The 20,903-nt window shown below is 39.7% G+C and overlaps 1 long non-coding RNA gene across 3 annotated transcripts in view; it reads right to left on the bottom strand.

Annotated features, from left to right (window-relative positions):
• Positions 1-10,126, bottom strand: part of LOC108582917 — a 43,287-nt gene extending 33,161 nt beyond the window's left edge. For all 3 annotated transcript variants that reach the window (XR_002518434.2, XR_004178757.1, XR_004178758.1), the window contains exon 1: positions 10,043-10,126. This is a non-coding gene — a long non-coding RNA (uncharacterized LOC108582917). The remainder of the gene's footprint in view (positions 1-10,042) is intronic.
• Positions 10,127-20,903: the final 10,777 nt, after the last annotated feature.

A 20,903-nucleotide genomic window follows, 5' to 3' on the forward strand; every position in this document is an offset into this window, starting at 1 on the left:
AGAGGGCAAGCTTGGGAATTTGTGCCTGTTTTCCCCATAACTCCTTTCAAAGTGATTATCTTTCACAGATCACTGTGGAGGGAATCAGCCCTATGTCGTTAATTATCCAGATACACAGATGACTATGATCTGGGTCATATGGTCTTTCATCAAAATTCAACCAATTTATAGTTCTGTAAGGAAGTCCTGGTGTGAGAACCTTGATCAAATAAATCAGCAATGACCAAGTGGATCAACAGGGTTCTTTTTACCAGGTATCTGGGGTTATACAGACAGAAGTGACAGGAGGTGTTGTTATGGTTTAAATTATGTCCCCCCCAAATTCATATGTTGAAATGCTAACTCACCATATCTCAGAATATGCTCTTATTTGAAAATAGGATTGTTGCTAATGCAATTAGTTAAGTTAGAAAGAAGTCATACTGAAGTAAGGCACCTAATCCACTATGACTTGTGGCCTTATAAGAAGAGGGATTTGGACACCAACACACGCACAAAGGAACATCATGTTAAGATGAAGGCAGACATGGCTGGGTGCCGTAGCTCATGCCTGTAATCCCAACACTTTGAGAGGCCGGGTGGGTGGATCACAAGGTTAGGAGTTCAAGACCAGCCTGGCCAACATGGTGAAACCCCGACTCTACTAAAAATACAAAAATTAGCCAGGCATGATGGCATGCGCCTGTAGTCCTAGCTACTCAGGAGGCTGAGGCAGGAGAATCACTTGAACTTGGGAGGCAGAGGTTGCAGTGAACTGAGATCGTGCCACTGCACTCCTGCCTGTGTAACAGCTAGGCTCTGTCTCAAATAAAATACAATACAATAAAATAAAATAATAAAAGATGAAGGCAGACAGTGGGGATAATGCTTCTACAAACCAAGGAATGACAACAAATACAACAATAACAACAAAGCAGACACTATGAGAAAGACATGGAACAGATTCTTCTTCACAGCTGTCAGGAGGAGGCAATCCTGCCCACACTTTGATGTTAGCCTTGTAGCCTCCAGAACTGTGAGACAATATCTTTCTGTTCTTTAACCAGTTTGTGGCACTTTCTCACGGCAGCCCTAGCAAACGAAATACATGTGTTGAGAAAAATGCAGAGAAAGTAAGCGGCAGGGTTCATGAGGTGACCAAAGCACATGCAAGTAGAAGCCATGAGAAAGAAGATGGGGTGAGGTGGCTGCTTGGCAAAGAAAGAAGCCAAGCTGGAAAAACAGAACTGAGTTTCTACCATGGTGGAGCAGGAAGGTGGAAGTCAACAGCCTTCAGCTACTAGAGGGAGAATAAGATAACCTGGTAAATTAGGGGTGAGTTAAATCCTGGACTACATTATGATCCCTAAACTGTGTTTCAATCTTTGAGACAATAATACATTGCTTTTTCTGTTCTTGTTAAGAGACCTCATGGTTTACTTTTTAACTGTGAGGTCTGGTTACACAATCAAGAGTCCCATCTTCCTCATGTCTAGGTATATCCTCTTTATGACCACCTGTGTTAGTTATCTATTGCTGTGTAACATGTTACCTTAAAACTTAACGGCTTAAAACAGCCAACATTTATTGTCTCATAGTTTCTGTGGGTTAGGAAGCAGTGCAGTTTAGGTGGGTGCGTCTGCCTCAAATTCTCACAAGGCTACAATCCAGGTATTTGTCAGGCTGCAATCTCACCTCAAGGCTCAACTGGGGAAAGATTAAAATCCAGGGTCACTTATGTTGTTAGCAGGATTCACTTATTCATGGCTGTTGCACTGAGACCCCAGGTTTTCTACAGCTGTTGGCCAGAGGGCTCCATCAGTTCTTTGACAAATGAACATTTCCATAGAGCCGTTCATATGACAGCTGGCTTCATCAGAGCAAGCAAGCAAGAGGATAAAATGGTATGGCAAATGGGGGTGACTGTCTTTTTGTAACTTAATTTCAGCAGTAATGTCACAGGATCCTTCAGGTGTTGCTTTGTTAGCCAGAAACCTCTGTGACTGGTGGTGCCTCTGCTTGAGTTTTGCTGACTCTTGCTGGGCTTGTTCTACCCACTCAGTCCTACAGGCTGCATTCAGCTGGTGTTACCATTCCAGATCCCATGCCTGCCAAGGGTGAGCCAGGCATGGAGTGGTGAGGGGTGTGTGAGTGACCAAGCACGGGGTCCAGCCACTGTGCACAGCCAGGCATGCCAGCTGGTGTGGCGGGGCAGGCAACTCCAGGTGCCAGTACAGGTGCTGGCTCCGTGAGAGGCTGTGGCTGGACCAGACACACTGCAAGTGGCTTCTACTGTGACCACCAGCATCTGTACAAGGGGAATGTGGTGGTGCCTGAAAGCTCAGAGACGCCAGGAACTGCAAAGCCCCAAAGAGGGTGTTTTAGTGTGTCACCAATCTGGCTCAGGGAACCGTGAAGTCTGGGCTTCTAGAAGGGCCACAGGTTTTTTCTACTCATCGTCCACATCATGGTGAGTTGCTGGGGGGCATGTTCCAGGGGGCGTGTTTCAGCCCACTTGTGTTACAGCTCTTTCAGTTCCACCACCCCACTCTGGCCTGAGGCTCCTGAAATGGCCCAGCCCTGCCACTGCTTCCTGTCACATGGGGCAGCCACTTGGTGCCAGCAGAGGGCAGGAGGGCTATAGTATTACAGCAACTGTGGCTTGGAGAATCCCAAGTCCTGGGCCCCCAGAAGAGTTGCCAGTCTTCACTCCTGCAGTCCAAGAGTGTGTCACTGACAACACCTTGGTAAGATGACCAGGAACATGTTACAGCTCCTTTCACTCCCACCATTCAGCAGGTCCCAAATTCTTTCCCCAGGTCCAGGAAGAATGAGGTTACATGGACAACTGGAGGGTGAGCAAGGCAGAGAGGAGTTTTATTGAGTGACACAACAGCTCTCAGGTGAGAGGAGACCCAAAGTGGGTAGCTCCCATCTGCAGACAGGTTGTCCAACTAGTCTGAGTCTGGGGTTTTTATGGGCTCAGAAGGGAGGGCGTGCATACTGATTGGTCCATGGGTGGCCATGGGTGGGCCTGGAAAAAGCATCACCTGATTGGGCAAAAGGCATCACGGAAGTTCTCACTCCCTGTCATAGACACCACTGGTAACTGGCAGCCCAGCCCCCAGACTTCAGGCTGTCTCTGGCTTGAAGGTAGAATTTCACTGGGGACCTGCCCCCTCTTACCCAGGAAACTGTCTGCCTCCCATTGCCAACAACATGCTGTCCACAGCACCCAGGCTTTCTGTGCCAAGGGACACCTGCAGGCCTGTGCCGAGCTGCCCTCAGCCACCACTGCCAGCCTCTCTTCTGTACTTGTAGGTGTCCAAAGTCCAGAGGGGGGCTGAGGCAGCAGGGATCTGGTGTGTCCATGCTGCCCCAAGTGCATGCACACCTGGCTGGGTTGCAACAGCATCCAGGCTCGGCCATTACTTTGCTCTACACTGGAATAGGCACCGGGAGTGGGGAGAGGCCAGAGAGTGAGAGCAGGTACTTCCAAGTCTGTGGGGCCAGGGGGCTTCCTGGGCCCCTGAGAGTGCAGGGATGCCCAGGTTTGGAGCTGTGACTGGGCAGCTGCAGCTGCACCCAGCAGCATAGGCTTCCACCCTGGAAATTTGGTAGGGCCTGGGGCTCCCACTAGGATCACCTGCTCCCGGCCCTCGTCGGCTCCACAGAGTGCACAGCTCCAGCCATGGCTATCCTGCTGTGGCTGAAATCCTTGCAGCAGCTGCTCCAGATGGGCTGCCGCTGCCATCAGTAACATACCATCGCTTTGGACATGTTCTGTTCATTAGAAACAAGTCACTAGGTTCAGCTTACACACAAAGGCCCATTACATAAGGATGCAAATCCAAGGAGGGGAAATCACTGGGAGCCAGGTCAGAAGTTGCCTACCACACCACCCATTACTAGATGGAAACTGAGGGAGGTAATCTCATTGCAAACCAAGGAGCCCAATGAATGGAGAACATAGACAGGAGACCTTTCCCACTACAGGTTGAGCAGTCAGGTAACAAGAGGCCAAAAAGCAATCACTGGATTTGGCAACGTTGTCATTATCGGTGACCAGTGAATGCCAGTAAAGGTAACCAATTCAGAAAAGAGATAAGTGAGGAAACCAGATGGTGGTGGGATAAGAGTGACCAGGAGTGGTGAGGTAGATACAGTAGTGTTCAGGATCGTTGGTTTATTAGTTTTCTATTGCTCTATAATAAACCATCATAAACTTAGTGTTTTAAAACTACACAAATCTATCATCTTGCAGTCTGGGAGGTCAGAAATCTTAAAAGTAAGGTATTTAAAGGATTGCTTTCCTCTGGAAGCCCTGGAAGTCAGTCCCTTTCCTTACCTTTCCAGGTTCTGAAGGCTGCCTGCATTCCCTGGCTAATGGCCCCTTCCTCTGTCTTCAAGACCTGAAGCCTTGCACCTTCCATGGCTTTCTCTCTGACTTTTGCTTCCAACATCATATCTCTTTCTCTGATTCTAATCTTCCTGCTTTTTACAAGGAACGTTGTGATAGATTGGGATCACCTTGATAATTCAGGATAATCTATTTCAAGTTCCTTAATCACATTACAAAGACCCTTTTGCCACATAAGGTAATAAATTTAGTTTCTGAGGATAAGGACATAAACATCTTGGGAGGTCATTATTCTGCCTATTGGAGTTAGCTAGAGTTGGAAGAAAGAGGATAATATTTGGAAGTTCAGAGTTCAAGAAAAGTATTCCGTAAACTGTGTAAATGTGTCCATTTTATCATATAACAGGCTCTGTGGATGTAGAGTTGAACAATTCTGTCTCTTTTCTTGATTGATTTACAGCACCAGTAAGGGTCTACAGATGTTGAATGGAACAAAATGATGTCTAATCTGCTTACCTTTTTCAAAATTCTGAATATACTCTGAATATTAAAAGTAAAAATGAATACTCATGTTTGATGTTTGGTGAAATTAGACTTCTCAAATAAATATTTGTTCTCCTTTCTGTCCAGCTGAATAACTGATTTCTAATATTTTGCTTAACAATCCATGTTTTTAAATCAATGCATGGATAGTTGCAAAATTCAGTTCACATGACTACAGATGGTACAGCATTGATATAAAATGGATATTTTATTTATATAACATTAAATCTGGAGGTTTCTAGGCAGTAAAACTGTCTTTGGATATTATTACCTATTTATAAAATATGCCATTTTCATTTTAGGCTTACTGGGCCTATTCTACTGTAGTAAAATGAATACTTTCTACTCTAAAAATGAAATTCGCCGGGTGCGGTGGCTCACGCCTGTAATCCCAGCACTTTGGGAGGCCGAGGCGGGCGGATCACGAGGTCAGGAGATCGAGACCATCCTGGCTAACACGGTGAAACCCCGTCTCTACTAAAAATGCAAAAAATTAGCCGGGCGAGGCGGCGGGCGCCTGTAGTCCCAGCTACTCGGGAGGCTGAGGCAGGAGAATGGCGTGAACCCGGGAGGCGGAGCTTGCAGTGAGCCGAGATCGCGCCACTGCACTCCAGCCTGGGCGACTAAGCGAGACCCTGTCTCAAAAAAAAAAAAAAAAAAAAAAAAAAAAAATGAAATTCATGTTCATGAGATAAATTGAAATATTTAATAGAAACATCCAAACGCAGTGAACTGCCATTACCACATTACCATATAGTGAATAATATCATGGATAAAAAATAGTCTAAGAAGTGCATTCCACAGGAACTAAAACATTATTTTAATCATAATCCGGTGTGTCGATTACTAAGGAAATTTTTTTTTAAATGTAACTATCTGATGATAAGGGACAAACCCTTTTCTTTGCAGCAATTGATTGAATAATTTGAAAAAAGCCCATAAGACACCAAAGAAATAATAGTGATATGTCTTGACCATTCACAGGGTGCATATAGGTAGATATCACCTCTGTTCTTATTTAAGTAAATTATAACTTAGTTATGGAGGCTAGAGAGACCCATGAATAAATATAGATATATTTGATAATGATTAGCGAATTCACCATAGGGCTAAAGAATGGCTAAGAGGAGGAAGGAACACATTTAAAATGCATTAGGAAGTAGATTAGAGGAAAAATTTCCTGATATTCTTCTAAGGAAGGATGTTAAATAGTTCCCTCCTGTGCTTTTTTCCCACTCAAATTTTATTAGAAGAGGGCATAGAAGGGGCATATTTTGCCTCCCCACCTCTGAATCACAGCCACTGTTACTGATGGTTGTGGGCTGGGGCAGCAAAACTGTGAAAATAGCTGCTGGCCTACGTGATGCTTTAGTCTATCTGCTAATCCCCTGATTCCACGCAAATATTCAATTACCTTTTACTCCCGGTCTCCCTAACTCATATCCTCTTTAGTAATCTGAACAGCTACTTCACTGAACCAAGAAAAGGCCAATTTCATTTGTGCCTTCATTCTCTTTTTGCTTTTACCTGAAAAAACTATTTCATCCTCCTCCTGTATTAATTCAAACTACTTCTTTGACACTCTCCTCAAGAACTTTCTCTCTTGAAGCCTTTCCTGGCTATATATTCTCTTGTTTCTGGAAATTTCCGTGTATGTGTGCGTGTGTGTGTGTCTGTTAAGTCCACAGTTTGTACAATAAAATGGAGTGCTTAATTTTGTAAAGTATTACCTAGTTCAGCATTTTTTAAAGATTATATTAAAACACCTACCTCCCCTTACCCCAGCCCACCATAAGTCTTTAGCCAAAATTTGTCTGATAGGTGGATTACATTTACACAAGTCCAGGAACTCACGAATAACAAAGTTGTCATTGGAAGGTAGATCAACTCTGTATTCCTTAACTGTATGCTACAGTCTCTGACCACAGATTAAATTTTCTATACCTGGAGGCAGTTTTAGGGAAAGAGGACTACAAATCAAATTATTGCTACCCTACTCATTTGTAAGAGTTTATTCTGATTGGGTGTGTAACCATGTCAGTAATTTGCCAGTTTGTTCTCAGATTCATTTCCTATCTTTGCTGTTCTGTTCTGCGCTTTACAAGACCGTTCCCCAAAACTACACTTCCCAGCATTCATTGCTCCTGGCTTCCTGCCAGGTTTGGCCAGTGGGAGACATTGATAGGGGATTGGAGGGTAAAAAAAAAAATGCCTCCCTGATCCTGTCCAACTCCTGTTTGAGTAACATCTCTGGCAGATGTTATGTCTCCTCCATGGCTTCGTTTTCTGTCAAAAACCATTTCATTTTATGGCTTCTGCTTCAGCTGTGTAGCTTCCATCGTATTTCAGACTCCCACCATAATGGCTGGTCTCTGAGATCTGGTCACAATTTATCATCCCCATATCTTTTCAGCCTTTGGAGTTGTGGCAGCTTTTTGCTGTTGATAATCTCTGGTTGCCTCCCAGGCCCCTGTTTGGCTTTCTAGCTCTTCCAACACCTCTCTATCTAATTCCACATATCGAATTTCCTCTATTGAATTACATAGCACAGGGTCTGTTTTCCTGATTGAACTGTGACTGAAACAATATCAGGGTCTCATATCTTTTCTTTGCCAAGCAGACACTAGCACTCTGGTGTGTCTGTGAGGGAGATACAAAGGCACTTGAGGGAAAAGGAGCTTAAGATTTTTGTACTGAATGGAAGAAAAAACTTACACATACTTAGTGAATGTCCAGGTGCTTAATTTAGAATGTATTCAATATTTCCACCTGAATGGTTTTAAAGGGGTAATCACAATGTTAATCTAAGGTTCTCCTAACTCTGAAACAAATATACAAATATGGTTTTCTCAATTTGTTTTGAATGTATTTCTGCATCTTGTACAATGGTATGTGATGTTTATCTTAACAGGGCTGACACAAAAACCAAGCCCCCTTCACCGCCAAAAAATAATTTTATCTTTCTGGTCTTCCTTGGCTTCAAGGAGCAGCTAAGCATACCCAAGTTCACTTAGGGAAACAGAACTGTTAAGTTAAAGGATCTATGGACAGGAAGAGAAAGAGAGCAATAAAAAGTCCGAGTCCAGAGACTGGGCTAGTACAAGACATGATAATCAGACAAACTCTCCCTGTATATCACCTCCTTGGCTTCGTTTGGAAACTCTATATTTTCTCAGTCACAGCTCCTACATGTGGGCTTTCAGCTGTTGGCAGCTCTCCAGTTGAGCACTTCATTTCACACAACAGCTCCAATTTTCAAATATTGACTTGAGAACTTAGTCTCCCTGGTGCCAGCTCAATTCCTAAACATTATTGCATTTAAAGCTTTGATTATGATGATGTACTATTGGGGGTTCCAGTTATCAGACTAAATTCATCTTTATGGCATTCCTCTTATTGTAGTTCACCAAAAACACCACACCTACATATAGCTTTACATGAAGGATGCCAAATCTGTTTTTAAATATGCATTTATGAAAAGATGTATATTTAAAGTGTACTTGAACTATGCATATTATATATTGAGGGTGATGAATGTTACGTAACGGAACATGTAAATACAATTGTGTGCTGCCCATTTTAAATGCAAGATAGTCTGTTTTTAGTATTTTAGAAGCAGAGCATTTTCATTAGCCTGACATCAGAAGTCACACTCTGCATTTGATCAGGGCTCTTGCTGAGGTATAGTACATGGCAAAAGAGAAAAATAAGATTAATATTTATAAGTTGGTAATTGTTTTTCATAAGAAGAAATACAATATTACCACATTTCTTTCTTTCTTTTTCTCTTCTTTTTTTTTTTTTTTTTTGAGATGGAGTCTCACTCTATCTCCCAGACTGGAGTGCAGTGGCATGATCTTGGTTTACTGCAACTTCTGCTTCCTGGATTCAACTGATTCTCCAACCTCAGCCTCCTGAGTAGCTGGGGTTACAGGTGCACACCACCACACCCAGCTACATTTTGTATTTTTGGTAGAGATGGGGTTTCACCATGTTGGCCAGGCTGGTCTGGAATTCCTGACCTCAGGTTATCCACCCGCCTTGGCCTCCCAAAGTGCTGGGATTACAGGCATGAGCCACGGCGCCCAGCCCCACATCTCTTAAATGTGAGAAAAACATAATTACCATGGAGAACACTACATTTCAATAAAGTGCTCAAAATATAGTGATGGAAGTAATGGACTTGACATTCTAGAATCAAGAAAATCAAGGGTAACTGATTGTGAAATAGGTTATGTAGAACATAATTCAATGTAATGACTGTTGTTCCTTATTTCTTTTCCACTTTATTCTCAGGTGGTTCTACCTGAGCCTAAATTGTTGAGGAGATAAAACATATTGATTATTTAAAGATCTGATTAATAAATACCTTGTATTTGATGATTAAAAACTAAAGTTGGGCAAAGTAGATATGTATTGGGGAAGAATATTCAGAGCAGTTGATACATTATGCACAAAGTCTTAAAAATGTGGGATAGCATGTCCCCTTTAGAGATTACAATAGATCCATTATTCCAGGAGGGACATTTCCAGGAGAAGGACAGCAGGGATAAGGCAAGTGTGAGAGGCAGAGTCCATGAGCCCAGGATCTCCAGTGCTGTGATTAGAAGATTAGCCTTTATTCATGGGAAGACAGGAGCTAGCAGCCTGTTTTAACTGGGGGAGGGGGCTCACTGGGCCACCTCTGTCACATTGGTATTACTGAGGAACAGGGAATGAATGGCAGAGGGTGTGGGGAAAACAACACCAATTCAGAAACTATTGCAGTTATCCAGGGGAGAGTTGATGAGGTCTGAATTAAGAGTGGCAGTAGAAGAGAAGGGGTGAATGAGGGTATGGGAACAATTCTGAAATATTTAACAAATATTTAAGAATGGAAGCTGATTAATATTATTTATGTTTCTCTTCATACTCTTCCATATACAACTGGTTTTAATGCATATCAGTAGAAGTAGAACATGGATAAATGTATCTAGGCAAGAACTGAAAACGTTTCAATCATTTATTTGAGTATCATTTGAAAATAGGTGTACTCAACACAGTTAAAGGATCATATTGTCAGAATAGACATTAACAATAGTTCAGTCTTATCTCTCCTATTTATACATGAATCTCATGTATGAATCTAACAGATCATTCTTTTATTCAAGTGACTCTTACCTCTCTCTACAGGCAGCCCTTCCATTAATGTACAGCCCAAGTTATTCATCGTTTTCTCTTCTGTTAATTAGAAAGTTGTGTTGGTAAAATTTCCACCCATTGGTCCTTGTTCTTCACTCCATGAAACCAAGAAAGAATCTAAATTCTGTTTTGTTTTGCTATTCTTCAGACATTTAAAGATGGTTATTATTTCAGCATTTAAATTATCTTTGGTTAGTCATCCACAGCTCCTTCATTTGCATCTTCAAACTCTTTTCATTCAGGTTATCCTTCTCTGATGACAATGCCCTTCTTAGAATGTGATGTTCCAAATTCCACGGTATTTTAGATATGGTCATATCAGTTACATGGATGGAGATCCCCAGCCAACAAGTCAGAATTCGTAAGTATAACTCAAATAAGTATATTTGACAACATATTTGAGAATAAGTATATTTGAGATATACTTATGAATTCTGTATAGATTTCTGATCCAGAAACCTCTGACCTTACTTATTTTTTCTTCAAGTTACTTACCAACATCATATCTTTTCTTTACCATTTTCTACATGTTTCTATTACCTGGTCCCCACCTTCTTCAAGGTGTCATAGGATTATTATTATGGATGGAAGAACTTTTATTATTAGAAATATTTTGTTTTTAGCAGATTCTGAATGATCTCAAGTCTTTGGAGAATAGAAAAGAAACATTCTCACAAAGTCTTGGGTAATGCTCTGACTCCTACCAACTGTGATAGATGACTCCTTGTGGAGCAATTAAATTAGCATTGGGGCAAGGGAATTTAACTGCAGAGAGGGGGGAAAATTGCTCAGTTAACCTCAAAATATATGACTCCAGAGGTAGTAGCTGTCTGACTCAACAACCGATCAACAGCTAAGCAATTTGCTCTGATACATACACCTTTCATTTACCAGGGGTCATTCCTTCATTCTTGTTTAGCCGGCATATAACTAATTCCCTCTTTCCTCTAACCACTCATTTTTATGGTTTTATTCTGAACTCCCTCCAAGTTGTCTTTGTATTTCTTTGACTAAATGCCCCAACTTGTTACAAAAGTAATCAGAGAGGAACATCTGCTAATTTTTTGATGAAAATACTGTTAATATTAAACACTCCCAAGCTTCATCATGTTTAACTCTGCATATGACCTTCAAAAACTTCAGTTCCTACCCCCAGGGAGTTTCCATTCCAGGAGGCTAAATATAAAAAAGGTACAGACTGACTTTAGATCACTTCCCATGTCTTTCCTAGGCTATTCTGAATAACTTTTCAAGGCAACAATATTGATTCATTCTGTCTTTGAATAGTTTCATTAGGAGGAGTGTAATAGGGAAAGTATCAGACTAACCATGGGGTATAAGGCTGGCCCACATGAAACTGGCACAGGATTCAGTAGTATTACTTAGGGTTGTTGCTGTTTGAAGGGTGTTTGGTGATCCTATTTAGCAAGAAGGATGGCTTTGCCCAACTGTGAGAGGGGTTTTATCTTCAGACACTAGTCTGGGGAAAATATTTCCTTCAAAGGACATTGCAGCCACCCACGACCCTTTGTATTACCAAATGGCACAGACTGTGCAAGTAGAAATCAGCCATCAGAAATACCCCAGGCAAGTACACTCAGGTTAGAGAGAGCACTGCAGCATGTTGCTGAACAGACTAGAAGAAAGCCAAGCCTGTCATAGGAATCAGTGATAAAAAGGCTTTATCTTTTAAAGTTTGAGCAACAGCTTGAACAAACCCAAGATTTAGTATTAGGCATCCAGAAGCAAGTAGACTTCATAGCACACACTGGAGCAGTCCTAAGAAAGCGTAGGGCATGCTGACTGAATTTGAATTGTTTTCTAGTCAGTGACTGAAAATGTGCTAGTGAAACTGCTGCAGTAACAAGTCTCCATCCATCCTAGGGCACTAAAATTAGGTGTGTAGAACAAGATCTCTCAACCTCAGCAAAACTGACAATTTGGACAAATAATTCTTGATTGTGAGGATTGCCTTATGCACTGTAGAATGTTTAGCAGCATCGTTGGCCTCCACCCACTGTGCCAATAGCACTTCCCATACAACCTGGGGTATGTTCCTTGATTTAAGACTCAGTATTCTCATCAGTTAAATGAGACTAATAATAGTACCTACTTTATAGGGCTGTTGTGAGAAATAAAGATGTTATTTAAAAAAATCCATTAGCAGACTGACTACCATGCAGCAAGTCCAGAATATACCTGACCTATATGTCATTTGATTTCAGTGTCATTTACATTACAAAGAAGGGGTTCAGAACTTCTCAACATCTTCCTTCATCAGCCAAGTTAGAGGCCCCTTTCAGATATTGTTAAAATTGAAATGAATTGTATGGAGTTATGTAAGTCTTCTGATCAATATTTTTAACCTAAAAGAAGATACATTAGGAAAGATGACTCGGGTATGACAGATTGTTGTTATAAATAGGATTTATTCCCTTTCAGTGTGCAATATTTTACTCATGATTGATAGAAAGAGAAAGAATAGAAGTCTGGTTGAAGAAAGAAAGAGAACAATGGTTGTTCCAAAGGATTCTTTATTTATAGAGTATCCATCCTAGATTGTAAATTCTAAAGAAGAAAGATAAGCATCTGTATGGAATTCTACCTCTGCTTTGCATTAGCTCTTGATAATGAAGAATATTTTGTTTTCTTTAAAATTCATTACAGAAACTTTTGTTGAACCAGCTTGTTAAGATAGTTACCAGGAAAGGCCGGGCATGGTGGTTCAGGCCTGTAATACCAGCACTTTGGTGGTGCCCGAGGCGGGCAGATCACTTGAGGTCAGGAGTTTGAGACCAGTCTGGCCAACATGGTGAAACCCCATCTCTACTAAAACTGCAAAAATTAGCCAGGAGTGGTGGTGGGTGCATGTAATCCCAGCTACTCGGAAAGCTAAGGCAGGAGAATCACTTGAACTCAGGCGGCAGAGGTTGCAGTGAACCCAGATCTCACCACTGCACTCCAGCCTGGGTGACAAGAGCGAGACTCCATCTAAAAAAAAAAAAAAAAAAAAAAAAAAAAAAAGGAAAAAGAAAAAAAAATTGTTACCAGGACAAGTCATTTCAGTTAAAGAGTAAGTAAGCTCTTGCAAGTTTGTGTTTTTGAGTTTTTAATCTACCATTAGATCATATTTCTTCTTTCTCGTCATTGCTTCCAATTTCCACATACAAACACATACAGTCTCCAGGGCTGCCAGTAATTCCTCTCTTAAGGTTTATCAATGTGCAAAGGGAAAACACACAATTATAGTAAATAATTTGATAGGGTGTATTGGCCAGAAAATTAATTCATAATAGCTGGGAAATGAATGATGACAGTGGTTTGGAATGTGATTGGAGCCCTGCTCAGGAAAAAAAACAAAAGGGTAGAGAGGAATCTGTGATCATGATAAATAGCAGTTTATCCTTTTAGAAGGAGTCATGCAGAGACACCGGAACAATCAGTATTAAGTCACATTTTAGGGTCTACTATGATCTGAATGTTTGTATTCCCCTAAATTCATATGTTGAAATCCTAACCCTCACATGGGGAGGGGATTAGATCCCAGTTTGTGCCCTTATAAGAATAGTAACCTTATAAAAGAGGCTCCAGAGAATTCCATCATTCTTTTCATCATGTGAGATTACAGCAAAAAGATGGCCAGAGCAGGCCGTCATGAGACATTGAATCCTCGTGAACCTCGATCTTAGGCTTCCCAGCCTCCAGAACTGTGAGAAATAAATTTCTGTTATTTATAAACCAGCAGTTCATGACACTTTATTGACAACCTGAACGGACTAAGACAGGGTCTTAATTAAAGATGTTGGAAGTATCATAAACAGTGTACCAATTAAATTGTAAGATGTAATAATTGGATGGATACTATGAATACAACAGAAGATAAAGAAATGGGGGCAAAAGTGCTGGTGAAAAATACTAATATCAAGAAATAATGTCAAAATGAGAAGATGAAGTCTAATATATTTGGAAACAAGTTCATTTTAAAACCCCTGTATTCCATTCCATTAATAATGCAGCACATCTGGGAAGAAGCATTTGGAAGAGAGTAATACTTAAAGAGATGTACATATGATTGTGATTAAGACCAAAAAGTAGATATGGTTTTGCAATGTGAATCTGGAAATATTGCCAGTGTGATCTGGGATGCAGACCCTGCCATTCATTGTCATGCAAAAAGAGCATGAACTGTTTTTTGACTGTTGTAGAGTGACAGTTGCCCTCATAGAGGCCTTGTTCAAAAATTAAAATGAATTAGAACAGTGTCCAAGCAAACTACACAATAGATCCTTTAAGGAACAAAGTTGCTAAATATAAAACAAAAATATGATTGCTAATATTAATAAGTTGACCTTTTAAAATTTATCAATTCAGTTTAAGGTATTGTGGTAGGCATTGCAGTTATAAAGATCAATAATAGTGAAGGCAGAGTAAGTAAATAAGTTACTTCTTGCCCACACAGAGATCATAATTTAGTAAGTAAAATAGGTATCTACACAAACCAATACAAGTGTGTGTTAGGGGACAGTTAACTTTCTTTGGAGGTGCAGAGTAGGAAGATATTCAATAATTTTAGGGAAATACCAAGAAAAGCAACAGATAGAAGCATTTGAATAGGACATTGACAGATAAAGAGGATTTGGAAAGGTAGGTAAGAAAGCCATAGGCAGACTAAGCAAACAGAATGGGTGAAGGGTGGAGGGCTGAACATACAAAGGGTGTAGGATGAAGGAAAGGTGGAGGGCCAGCCAGACCAAAGGAAGAGGATGTCGTCTCTGAGGAAAAATGGCAGAAAGAATGTGTTCTCATGAGAAAGATCTGAACAGTTCTTTCAACAAGAACATCACCATTCTAATAGACAAAAAAGTGATTTCAACTTGGAGATGAATATGTTTAGAATGGCCAGTTAGGTAGGAATAATAGTATTTTCTAAATTCTATACTTTTAAATCGTATAACTCGGGTGACAGCAGTTGATGAAGCATCTTAACATAAATGCACCGTAGACTCAGTAAAGAAGGGGCACATACTTGGAGTAAGAAGTGGGCAAGTCCTGGCTATGAACCTTTCTATCTACTGACCATGGGGAAGTTAATTAGACTTGTTGAGCTTAAGATTTGTTTTCTATAAAAATAGAGAAAATAGTTTCTACTTCTCAGGTCCTGTTGAAGCTATGTTTCAGTAAAATAATATTTGTAAGTGAAATAATGTTTGCTACTAACAAGGCAAGTGCTTAATCAATAGCAGCTATGGCCTTATTATTATTATCATCACAATTTTCTAACTACATTATAGTGGACCTTAACAAGTGTTTGCTCTGAAAAGCTAAAAATTTTTACACTAAAGTATGAATTCCCTTATTCTTTTTAATTTACTCCTTTGTCCTAAATCAAAACCCTAAGAAAAAAGCTATTATGACTGCAATAACCTCAGGAACATAACTGCACCCTGGGAAATCTGACAACATTTATCTCTTCTACTGTGTTTACACTTAAGGCCAGCAGATGACTGAGACTCTAGGAAGAATACACATGTTATATCATGAGTTTAACATCATGTAGATTATTTTGAATTAGTTTCATCCTCCAAATGCTAGGGTTCCGTCTCTTTATAAAGGAAACAGTTAAAAATTGACATTCGTTGACTGTGTTGGTACAAACACCATTGAATTAGATGCCAAGATACATTAAAAATGTACCTATTGGAAATAATTCAACCTATCAGAAATATCTTGAAAAATTAATGGGTTTTTTTTCCTGCATGTTTAATTTCTCTTTCCTACAAGCCATGGTGTAGGTGGAAGTGGGGGAATTTCCTTTCTGCTCCTTCCATCCCTTAATGCTCCCATTTACTATGCTCTGTAAGTCTATTCCCATCCTCTGCCACCCTCATGGTCTCACGCCTCATCACTGCACACTTGAGCTCTTCAAAAGCATCCTAACGCTCCCACTTTATCTCATCCCTCTTTCCCTTGATCCATCTTGTGACATCCCTGTGGGGTAAAGCCCATGCCACCTCTTCATCTCAAAGATATCTGTTGAATTCCCATTGCCTTTAGGAAATAGTTGACCTCCTCATCCTACATTCAAGAACACATACAATCCAACCCACCCAACTTTATTGCCCTCCCTCAACTCCAGTCAGGGTGGTCTCTTTATTGACCAACAAAGATTCCATGTCTCTAGTCCAAGTCTTGTTTTTACCATAATTTTCTTCCTAACCAGTAAGTTCTCCTCTGTCAAATAAATCCCACCTAACCTTTAGGCCCGGTTATATCCGATAAACAACAGGAGTTTAGTGACTCATAGCAGAGACCCTAGAGTACTCCAGACCTGAGTTTCAGATCTGACCCCATTATATGCTTCCATATTAACCTGAAAGAATTACTTAACTTCTCAAAACCTCAGTTCTCCGTGCTATAAGATGGCTAGAATAATATTACCTTTCTCAATAGCATTGCTTTGAGGGTTAAACAAAATCATACAACTATACCAATTCCTAGCATAAAATGATAAGTAAAAGTTTGCCATTGTGTATTTTTTCCTTGATTATCTCAATCCCTTTGCTAAATTTATATTTAATAAAAGTTAGCTATCCAATATTACCAACACTAGGTTAAAAACATGCTATTTAGGAAAAAATTACCAAAGTATGCCCTAAAATATTAACAGCTGATGTACTTTTGGTGAAGTTGTTAATAACTTTGCTTTTTATCTATTTCCACCTACTTTCAAAATTTATGCTATTGAGATGCTTTTTTAAAAAAAATCATTGTAACAATTTTTCTTGGAAATACGTTTAAATTAAAATGACAGACAATAATGTGTTGGCATGAATGTGAAGAAATTAGAAGCCTCACACATTGCTGGTGGTGATGTAAAATAGTGCAGTCACTTGGAAAACAGTTTGGCATTTCTCAAAATGGTAAACTTAGGGAGTTGCCATATGATCTCTCAATTCCACTCCTAGGTATGTATTCAAGGGAGTGAAAGTATATGTTCACACGGGAATTGTATACAAGAGTTTGTAGTAGCCATATTCAGTAGAGTCAAAAATTGAAACCACCCAGGCAGGCATGGTGGCTCACTCCTGTAATCCTAACATTTTGGGAGATCCAGAAAACAGATTGCTTGAGCCCAGGAGTTTGAGACCAGCCTGGGTAGCATGGAGAAACCCTGTCTCTACAAAAATACGGAAAAAACATTAGCCAGGCATCATGGTGCATGCCTGCAGTTCCAGCTACTAGGGAGGCTAAAGTGGGAGGATCATTTGAGCCCAAGAAGTTGAGGCTGCAGTGAACTGTGATTGTGCCACTGCACTCCATCCTGGGCAACAGAGTGAGACCTTGTCTCAAAAAAATAAAAAAAATTTACAAAAAGAAACTTTTCAAATATTCATCAGCTGATGAATAAACAAACCAAACGTAATGTATCCATACAATGAAACTATTCAACAATGAAAATAAAGTGTTGATGCATGCTGCAACATACATGAACTACAAAAACATGCTAATAGAAGGGAGCCAGACGCAAATGAACACATAGTGTCTGATTCTATTTATATGAAAGTTTAGAATGAGTAAAGCTGTAGGGACAGAAAGCAGATTAGGGCTGCCTAGGGTTGCCTAGGGCTGGGGGTGGGTAGGGAGAAGCAGGGACAGGAGAATTCAGTGTGACTGCGAATGGGCACAAAGTTTTTGGGGCAGTGTTGAAAATGTTTTAACATTAGATAGTAGTGATGGCTGCACATGTAAAATGTTTCGGCCACTTTCAGAAACAGCTTGGCAGTTTCTCAAAATGTTACCATCTGACCTAGAATTCCTAAGTTATCTGGTGAAAACATATATCTACATAAAGATTTGCACACAAATGTTCATATCAGGATTGTGAATAACAATCGAAAAGTAGAAACAACCCAAATGTCCATCAAACTAATGAATGAATTTTTAAAAAGCGACTGTATTAAAAACCACTGAATTGCATACTTAAAATTAGCAAATTTTATGATATGCAAATTATTCTTCAGTACAGTTGTTTTTTAAAAAAAGATTTCAATTCTATACACAATGGGAAACCACTTAAGTTCATAAATGAGAAAAACTGTTGAAAATAGTTTGCCATTAGTTATTAAGAATTGTTCAAATAAAACATTTAAACTACATTTAAATAAATTCACATATCATTTTGAAGCTCTATAAATTATTTTTGAAGTGTAATAGTAATAGTTACAATTTGGGTAATTTACTCTGTGCTGTGTGTAATTTGCACCAGCTATGTTAGCCCTAATCATGCCAACAGTACAGTAAGTTAGGTACCGTTAGCAACCTTTTGCAGGTGAGCAAAATAGAGCGAATAAATAACTTGAACAAGGTCATAGATCTAGTAAGTATGTAAGCCTGGTCTTTCTGATTTTTAAAACTCACTTTCTTTCCAATCCTATAAGCCACCTTGCAGTGTTACCTCATTTCCTCTCTGTTTCCTCCTGCCTCCTCAGTTTGCCTAACTCATTACCAGGCCTCAGCTTGGATCCCGCCCCAGACACATTGTAAATTGGATTAGAAGCTGGTCCCTTAGGCTCCTAAATATTATCTCTGCTTATCACAGAGTATTTTATTTCTGTGCTTATTTGCCTTTGTCCTCTGGAGCTCAAAGGTCAACCTTTTTGCCACTGGAACTTCTGCACCTAACACTGTATTCAGTGCATAGTAGGTACTTGGCAAATTTTTGTTAAATGAATTAGTAAATGAATGAATGAAGAGATGAATGCTATTGATCAATTTATTATGGCAGGGAATAGATGTGATCAATGACTGTATAATTAAGTCACTCTAGTTATAATCTACCAAATATATGTTATTTATTATGCCCAAATCTTTAGCCACATGCTAGGGCTACAAAGATGAATGTGACCTAGTTTCTTTTCTTGAGACTCATAATATAGTCTTCTATGACAAGCCTATATTTGAGTAACATAATACAGTATTTTAAGTTCCATGTTATTCACATTAGCAATAACAACTAGGTTCTGAGTGGCTGCAGTGAAGATAATGAATAATTATATATATATTTATATTTCTATAAATATATGTAATATTTTCTTTTTATGAAGAAAGTCCTGGACTGTTTCACATGTTTTATTTTGAACCTTATCAAAAGTTTTTGTATGCTTGGGGTCCTTACAAAGAATCAAGGACTTCTTTATGGCACCATTGTTGCCAAGGGTGCTACCAGAAGCATCTCTACTCAAATTTAAACTATTTGAAGAAAAATAGTTCCTTGTTTCTATAAATATTTGAACTATCATCGAAATAACCTGAGGCAGGCAAGCTTTAACACTCAAATATAATCTTCATTTCTTTCATGTCACTCTAATTTTCCTCGCTTGAGATAAATGTGGTCTGACATATTGATTATCCATTCTTGACCTTGGGGGGACTTTTACTCACATACTGATCTAACTATTTAGTTTAGGGGAGTTTGTTTACATAAATGTCCTATGATGCTTCAGAAATCTTGTGCTTCAAAAAGACATGTAGCACCATTAAACTAACCGCTACTATACTGTGACAGCTGCATATTCACTGGGAATAGGCCTGGTCCTCAGAATCTATCCTGGAAGGGTACCACCCTCCTGATCTGTCTGCTATGGACATTAAGAACTTGACAGCAACTACTACGTACCTCTGGTTGAAGTAGGTCTCCTCAACAATACTTGTTGAAATATTTAACTTTATGGAATTGTTTAATTACACATTCTGAAATTCACTTGTTTTAAGTTTACAATCTAATGATTTTTAGTAAGTTTACTGAGTTATGTAACCATCACCATAATCCAGTTTGGGAACTTTTTATCCCCCAGTAGGATCCCCATTCTCATTTATGGTTAATCCCCATTTCCATCCCAAGCCCTGGACCACCACTAATCTACTTTCTGTCTCTAGAGATTTGATTTTTGTGGATATTTTATATAAGTGGAAACATACAACAGGTTTTTGTGTTTGACTTCTTTCAATGAGCACAATGATTTTGCATCTTATCCATGTTATTCACATATCAGAAATCCATTCCATTTTATTGTTGAATAATCTTCATTGTATGAATGTACCATATTTTGTTTCTCTATTCTCCATTTCATAGACATTCTGATTGTTTGCACCTTTTGGCTTTTATTAATAATGCCGTAATGAACATTGTGGGCAAGGTTTTTCTTTTGTGAACACATACTTTTATTTCTCCTGGGTGGATACCTGGGAATGAAATTGCTTGGTCATATGATAACACTAGGTTTAACATTTTAAGAAATGCCAAACTATTTTCAAAGTGGCTACACTATTGTATATTCACATCAGTAATGTATGAGAGTCTCATTTTTTTACATCCTTGTCAACATTTATTATTGTCTGTCTTTTTTATTATAGCCTTTCTAATGCATGTAAGATGATATATCATTGTGGTTATGGTTTGCATTTCCCTAATGATATTGAGCATTTTTTTTTTTTTTTGACAGAGTCCTACTCTGTTGCCAGGCTGGAGTACAGTGGCACGATCTCGGTTCATTGCAACCTCTGGCTCCAAGGTTCAAGTGATTCTCCCGCCTCAGCCTCCCAGGTAGCTGGGACTACAGGCATGCGCCACCATGCCTGGCTAATTTTTGTATTTTTAGTAGAGATGAGGTTTCGCCGTGTTGGCCAGGATGGTCTTGACCTCCCGACCTCATGATCCTCCTGCCTTGGCCTCCCGAAGTGCTGGGATTACAGGCGTGAGCCACCGCGCCTGGCCAATGTTGAGCATCTTTTCATGTACTTGTTAGCCATTTGTGTATCTTCTTTGGTGAATAATCTACTC

This window comes from Papio anubis, chromosome 15 (genome assembly GCF_008728515.1).
Source record: "Papio anubis isolate 15944 chromosome 15, Panubis1.0, whole genome shotgun sequence".
Lineage (NCBI taxonomy): Eukaryota > Metazoa > Chordata > Mammalia > Primates > Cercopithecidae > Papio > Papio anubis.